This window comes from Papaver somniferum, chromosome 6 (assembly GCF_003573695.1).
Source record: "Papaver somniferum cultivar HN1 chromosome 6, ASM357369v1, whole genome shotgun sequence".
Taxonomy (NCBI): domain Eukaryota; kingdom Viridiplantae; phylum Streptophyta; class Magnoliopsida; order Ranunculales; family Papaveraceae; genus Papaver; species Papaver somniferum.
The window spans coordinates 22,226,106-22,234,847 of NC_039363.1; positions in this window are offsets into that span (position 1 = coordinate 22,226,106).

The following is an 8,742-nucleotide window of genomic DNA, read 5'->3' on the forward strand; positions in this document are numbered from 1 at the left end:
AGCTAGGTAATAAAACAAAATAAGATCATTTTGAAATATATTTCAAACCCCGTATCCATATATATTTGGTAATGGCTAGACGACCTTTACTTAATTAGAAATTTAATTAGTGTAATTTGCATAGTTAGATTAGTTAGATTCAAATATAAGGATTATAGTTTTTATTAGATTTAACTTGAGGATTTGTTAGAAGATTTTACGTGGGAAAACTTGAAAATTTATGGTTTTGAGAATTTGGTATCAAAATTAATGATTCTAATCAAACGATCATCTGTATGTGAGTTTTGTCGATCTAATTCGTAAAATGATGACCATTTTAACCCATAGTCGTCATGCTTTTATTTGTGCAACGTCGTCACATTACCAATATTATTGTCAACTACCGATAAAAAGAAATATTATTGTCGACTAATTATTTAATTGGGATTTAACACATCAATTCACTATTCGTCGATTTAAGTTTCAACGCATGAGTTCATAACACTATTAATATTTTCTACAAATACTTCAATTCGTATTTCAATACCCGAGTTCATAAAACCAATAAGGTTTACACAAATCATTCAATAGATATCTCAACACAAGATTCACAAATTAATATTGCCACCAACAAACCATGAGTTTACAGTAAGAAAATTTTGGTTCATAAACCCATCTATCGTTTTCCGGCACGGACAACCGCCATTGATGGTCAGGAACAAACGTTCCTATAAAAATCATACCCATTTTCTCTCGCCGATCGTTACCCGTTTCATTTTCGTTATCCAGCACGAGCAACCTCCATTGATAGTCAGGAATCACAAGTTCCTACATGGGGATCATTACGCATTTAACTCTCAGGGATCATTACCCACGGTTAGCATGAAACCATATTCCATCTAATGGTAAAACATGAACTCATTTATATTTTTTAGATCTTTTTTTAAAAAATAATGCAAGAAACCATGGCTTAACAACATTTAACAAACAACATGAGTTTTTTTAAGCATTTATGCAAACAAGCTAACTGCATACATTTTACATCATGCAGCTCAACGTGATTAATTTATTTGATCTTCCTAAAATTTTAATAAAACATACATAACTCAATAATTAAAAACATATCCAAAATTCAGAGTAAACTAACGGTTCAATCAAATGATAATGGCTTATATTATCATCCTAAAAAACTGAACAGATTACATGTCTTTACCAAAAAATTCATATTAAATTCACAATAATCAAGAATTGAGCAAATCCAAATCCATATAAAACACAATATATAAACCTACAACTTTCATCAAGACAACATATCATTCTAAAATCATCCAGAATACCTAAATCAATCAAAAACATTATATAGCGAATCTGTCCAGAAACAGCAATCATCATCTATATAATTACAAACATTCAACGGTGAATTTACGGTGTATTATTCCCAAATTCTGACTAATAATACCAATCATATTATCTATGACAGACCAAAAAATTTACGCCTGGAGCGCCCATAACTTCCCTGATGCGCCATGATGAGGCTGCTTACCGGGCCTTAAAACTAGAAAAATGCACGTTCATTTGCTCTTGCAAGTATGCCCGTGGAGCATGATGAAGCTAAATTAGCTTCCACACCGTTCCAACTTACCCTTGTTCCGCAAAAGGTTTATAAGAAAATAAAAACTTTTTAAAACGGCAAAAACGGCCTTTTGAGGCCCTAAACAATGGAATTTGGCTAAAATTTCAAGACCGTGATATATAGATCACGTCTTGATCGTTGGGCCGTTTCCAATCAATTTAGACCCGTTTTGAGATAAATTACGATAATAGGGTTTTAGCCTCCATGTAGGCTATAACTTGCTCATCTGCATCAACTTGTCTCATCAAGTTTGGCCACAATCATCTTCTGTGTCGATCTACCGATCCAGATAATATGAGAGGCTAATGTGCGCAATAATCTCCCAAATAGATGATATGAGAGACAAAGTGCTGGACCGGAAATGCTGCAACTCATTGCGGCTGCCTACGTACCCTTCCCTACTCTAAAGGGGTCAAGCACAGACCGTAGTTCATCCACGAAGGGACCGCAACTTATGCCAAACTTGCTTATAAAGGCCGCTGCCAAGCAATAATGGTAATGTCCTAGTCTGTATAGGCCGTTCCGTTGAGATGCACAATGATTATGCATCATTGGGTCCGCGATATGGCATACTGATGCCTTCGCATCATATGCCCCATTGGCAAGGCTACGCGACTATAAATGAGCCTTAGGCATCATTTATACTCTTTCGGCTAAGCTATGAAGCTTACTTAGTGCATGGTCCGCATATGCACCTTCAACCAAGTACCCCTCCCTATATATGTTAACTTGCAATTTCTACAACTTTGGAAATGGGACCAAATTGACATGCATGCTTCACTATTCATGTGCAATGATTACATACAATGATTGCGTACAATGATTACATACAATGATTGTGCATAATGATTGCGCAATATTCGTTCGGCCAGCCCTCTCTGGCCTGATGCACAATGATTGTTGCGATTTGGTTACAGGCCAATAGCCTTCATAAAGTGCAATGATTACACTACAAGCTCAAGGTCACCTACCCAACTGGACTAATGCATCATGATGATGCAACATTGGCTCTGGGCCGATATTCCTCTTAACGCGATAGAAACTTGAGATGAAGCTTCATCTCATGCCATGGCGCATCTTTTAACATGCCCCATGCTAAAAACACGGGGTGTTACATTATCTATCAAAAGAACAAGCATGATCATCAATCCAATATAGTAGTTATGCGAATAAATTTCCGAATCCTAATAATACAAAATCATACAATAAAGCACACGAAGAAAAACACCAAAAGAGAAATGGTCTAGCATTTTACCTTAATTAAATTTTTCCTTTGATGATTTTGGCTACTTTAGATTTCTCCAAAATCTCTAGCTTCATCATCTTCTCCTTTTACTTTTCTCTAGTTATGTTTCTCACTTCTCAAATACAATTCCTCCTATTTACACTAAACCTTATACTAATTGTTTGGGGGGAAAAACGACCTGCGGGTTTTTTGGTAAGAAGTGGTGGAGGAGGCAAGAGCTCGATGAAGCAAATCTTCTAAACCTTTAAACAAACGTACTGCACGAGAGTATTTTGAGTTCGAGAGACTAATTTTTAAGACCTTGGTCTAAACCAAGACAATGGTCGTTCCAAGTTCAACTCAGTCACAAGAGGAGGATAAGGGCTTGTAGGGAGCCAATATGAGAATGTGTGGAGATTGATCGATTGATGATGTGATGTGTTGAACTGCTTTTAAGAGGAATTATATGTGTAGATGAGAGAAATTATTTAAAAGTGTTTGATAATTGACAGTGATGAGTCTTACTTGGGTGTCGCTGTTTTGTTCTTGTTATCCAACTGTAGGCTGAGAAACCTATTTATTGCAGCACATCGATCTCTTGTAAGTGGTGATTGTTGAAGGAAGTGGAAGAATGGGGAAGTGGGAGAACGTGCAAAAACCACTTCCACTTTGCGTGGAAGACTTGGTTGATTGATCATCCACTATTTCATTTACTTCTTAACTTTCAGCAAGACTTACTCACATTTTTCATCGTGGATGTGTCTCACATCGCATGTGTTGTAGGCCGGCATACTAAAATCCTAGTGATATCCCCCCACATGAAATAAATTTATGTATCATGTGTAAGTATGCTTTGCAGATGTATTTTATATGCGTTCAATCATTTACCTAAGACTATGAGTCTTAACTGATGAACATGACATAACATTATTCTAGTTTAAGCAGTAATGATAGTCGAATGACTATTATGCTAGTAAAAGCAATAATGATAGTCAAATGACTTGGATATGGTTTAATGAGATTGCTAGATCATCAAAAACCATTATGTTGGCGCGTCCTGTACTTAACACGAAGTCGTATAAAAATAATCATTGTTGGATGATCATTGGAGGTTCATCTCGATCCATGTGTCATGATTCATCCGAATGACAATGAGAGATTATAGTATAATATTAAAATAATGGTCGACTGAGGAACCAAATATTGGTTGATGGATCAACAAAATACTAATAGTTGGATCAGTAAGTTGAATCAATATGAGAAACATTGTTTTGCAGAAAATTGATGGTCAAAGCAAATACTGTGAATCAGAGCAATATTTTTATTCTTGAAAGAGGAAATCCTATAGTTTGACCGAAATTAGGAAAACCAAATAATCCATATAAAAGATGTAAGAAGATAGTTATGATTGTGCTTTTAATGATGGAGAAGAAAATTCAATGGTTAAGAACACTCCGAACATGGATGGTGAATTTTTTTTTGGTTCAATATATACCAGTAAAATGCTCCCAGGACCATGATTTTCGTTTTCTTGTTAACCCTATAGAAAGCGACAAATTGAAGATGATATCTCCAAAAGCTATAATTCGGTTTTTCTGCATGGAGGCCATCGTTCTGCTTCATTCATAGAATTCAAGATTTTTAGAAAATATTTACCTGACTTCTCTAGATGGACGAGGCATATGCTTGGTTATGATCATGTTCGGACAATGTTGAACAATGCACAAGTTACTTGAACTATCAAAGTGTCTGGAGAAATATTCATTTATCATGATATGCATGGTATTGTAGATTTACTCTCTCTATGATGTGCTCCTACATATACGTTCATACATAGATATGGAGAACTCACCATTAATTTAGAAGATGTGCCTTCTTTACTGCATCTACCAGTTACTGGTAATCTTCCTATCGTGTTTTCGGCAGAAGAAACAAAAATATCTTCGATCCTAAGGACCGTGATGGTTATAATTAATGGCGTAGGGAATTGTTATTTTCAGTGGTTGAAGCACTAATGATCAATGGATAAGGACCCAAATAGACCCAATGATAGTACACTGACCATTATCGGATTCTTGTCATTTTGGTTGTCGAGGGATATGTTAGAAGACGGCAGTTCCCAGTTGAAACCATTTTTAAGTCCTCTTGAAGTTAAGATGGACCAAGGAGAGAAACTTTCCATAGGAAGTCTGTTCCTTGGTTCATTATATTCCCACTTGGACTCTTTAGTCATTGATAGCTGCATCTTCAATGGTTACATGAAGGTTGAATCATATGTTAACACACTGTTTATCCAAGCGTGGTTATGGGAGAACCTGGGTAATTATACGCCTGCTCCTCGTAATGTTTTGCAAAGGAAAGCTGTTTATTTTCGCCATGTCTTTTCGGAAGATAACAATGGTAGGATATTTCGTTGGTCTAACAAAAGCATGCTCTAACATACGCCTTGTCGATTTGCTGGATAACGATGCTGAGTTTGATTTCCGCCCATGGGCACCGATTTGTCCTTACATTTCTCAGTTGACCACTTTTGCTGGCGAGGATGACGTAATGTTTCAATCTGGTACAAACCTTCCTGATGGTAAGAGGACTTTCATGCCGAGACGTACACCCGGTCATCTTGTGTCTCTAATGCAACAAGAATATCTTGTGGAAGAGTATAACATTAAAAAAGCTGCTAGACAAATGGGTCTTGATGAGTTTGCTCCTCCTTTTGACTTTCCTAACATCATGTTCATCACCTCATGGCCGACTTAGATCGTACACATGTGGTCGGGAGTAGATACTTTCCCCCTCATCGTGATCATGTCACATATGTGACCCTGGGTTACATAGACTTATGGAATCAGTAACACGATCGTCTTTACGATTTTGAGATGTTGGCAAATCCACCACCATATCGCAGTGCTCCTACTGTAGAGATAACTGTTAATCATCCTCGATTAAAGCCACTTTCCAGTAGTGATAATAGGAAAACTTTTCTGAAACCTTCACAAGTGAGTACCTTTATGTTACAACTTTCCGAGAAGTATAAATATTCATGGTTTAATCATTCTGTTGACTTATGAAAAGACGAGGGTACCCAAATATACCTCAATCTAAAACTTTTCCACCTATAAGTCCTTTCTGCGATAGTGATTTTCTATGGACTGAGTCGAGACAATACAACGAATCGGTTCACACTTCGTATGATCGTCTATGGATACGAGATCGAGATAATACGACAACGAAGTATGATTATTTGGTAATAGGTTCGGACTTAACCAAAAACTATAGGATTTCTATCAAGTAATTAGAAATTAACATTTGCGTATTACTTCTAATTATAATAAAAACAATTATAATAGCGGAAATAGAAAAGTGAAAGACATAGTAAGATTTTGTTAACGAAGAAACCGCAAATGCAGAAAACCCAGGGACCTTGTCCGGAATTAAATACTCTCAAAATTAAGCCGCTATACAAAATCTAAACCAACTTCGTATAGTTGAGACCAAGAAACTAAACCTGTAGTTCACCTAGTTCCCTTAGTATCCCTGCGCCTCCAACTTTCAATAAGTCACGTACTTGGAACAATTTCTTTGGTTCGTATTCCAAACAGTAAAGGAACAACAAATTTGTTCGGTAAAAACTCTTTTCAAACAACGTGATATGAGTTTGACAAAAGGCTCTTCCGTTTATCCCAATAAACTCCTTTGTCAGGTTTTTAGATCAATCTATCAACAACTACCGAGGTAATTGTTTAGACTATGCAATCAATAATATTAATCACAAAGAAATGTATTGATGCCGATCTACGCAACTAATCAATCCAATCTATCAAAAGATAAACCGATTATAGTTGGATCCCCATCCGATCAAGTTTTGTGTACACCAAAGATTATGAATTCAAATAAGAAATATTCTTTGTCTTCAAATCTTCTTAGATCTTCAATAAACACTTGCACATAAACAACTTGAATCTCTTGTAATAAATCACACACAAAACGGAGTCTGTTAACGATGGATTATCACAAGACGTCTTTAGATCTACAAACATTCTAAAGATCCCCGTCGATACTTCGATCTAGTTTGAGTGAATCTTATATCAGAAGAGAAGATTATCAAGTATAAACAAACTAGGTGAAATCAAAGTTCAACAACCGTTATCAATCAAATCAATCGAAAAATAATAATATACTACAATTATCTAGTTTCCCACCGATGGTACTCGTAGAGATTCTCAATCCCAAAGAAGTGTTTAAAACGAGCAGTCGTAAAAGATTTCTCCTAATTAGGTTACTTTCCTCTCCGAATAGACAGCTCCACCAGTAACAACACAACTAGGTGTTTTTTTTGGCTCTGAGGATTAGTTTGCTCGAAATGAAAACTTCAATATTTATAGACCAAGGAAGTTTGGACACCAAGGAATTTCCAAAAACGAATACTCTCAAAGATATGCAATAAAACCAAAATCGGTTTTCATAATTCCTGGAAATTCTCTATCCAAATATTGACCGAAATTTCAGTATAAAATCTCCAATTATTAAATGCACCTTACCAATTTTATTTTCTAAAGATATCCATTTAATTATAAGGAATATCTTTGAACAATAATAGATAGGAATTACTGCACATGTTCAAAGTATGTCGACATCTTTAATTTGTAAATCCTTTTTCATATTTACAATCTTGGAACCGATTTTCCACACTTCCAAACGAGTTTAGAATTGGTTCATCCGATTTCCAAGAAATATGTGATTGATCGAAAACATTCAACCACCATTAATGGGTTTAACGGTTCTACCAAACACAAGTTCGGTTCTATATCCAAGTGGCTACTAGGATCAGTTACACTAGTTTCCATAAAATGGTTAACTAAGTATCATGATAGGCTACCACTATTTATGGTACTTACTTGTGATCGGTTGCACAAGTTATAGGATCGGTTGTACCAATCACTAAAACTTGTTAACCTACTACAAGGATCGATTACACATCTTGTGATTAGTCCCACCAGGTTCTAGGATCGGTTACTCAATAACTAGGAATGGTCACACCAATTCCAAATATCGATCATACCATCTCAGGTGATTACTTAAGATTAGTTTCACTAATAAAAGTCATACCGATACATAAGTCAGGCATTGTGAATAGTTTTACCAAGATATATAAACGAGTTATGAGCGGTTATACTAAACAAACATATTGGTAATCCAAAGATTTGCAATGAATAACAATACCAATAAGCCTAGCGATTTCCCTTTTGATTCACAAAAAAAGTTTATGAATTGTACTTCCTTCAAACGAATGTAATAACATTGTTTCCTAGAACGAAATCTTCACCCATACCCATACACATAATCACAATAGCATTCATACGATTATGTCGATGTCTTGTATACGAAGTTTTAAAGATAGGCGTTATACTTCGTATTATAATTCCTTAATACTACGTCTAACTAGAGTATAATAATTCACAGCTTCGCAGTTATGTTTTCAATATAGCACGACTTGAGAGATATGTTAGGAATGAAACAGTTCAATTCAAAATATTACTAACCTCAAGAGGAAGGATGATGTCGTTGTTGTAGCTCTTTACTTCTTCACATTCTTCAAGTCTTCGAATAATACTTGTAAGTCTCATATCCTAATAACTTTCTAGCTAACCTATACGAAGTTGCTTCTAGTAAGTAATCAAGCGACTCTTTAAATGAGTTTTGGTTCACTAAATATGACAACCAAACTTGACATACCAACGCTTGGTGGGTTCAACCGAGCAATGCTATAACTGTTAGAGCACTGCTCGGTCAAACTCGCAAGCGTTGCTATCTCAAGCTTGTTTTTCAAGTTTAGTTGCCAAAAATATAAGTCTTGATTTCTAGTCTACTGAAAAAGCGGGGGTCTAACAACCACACCCAATCTTTC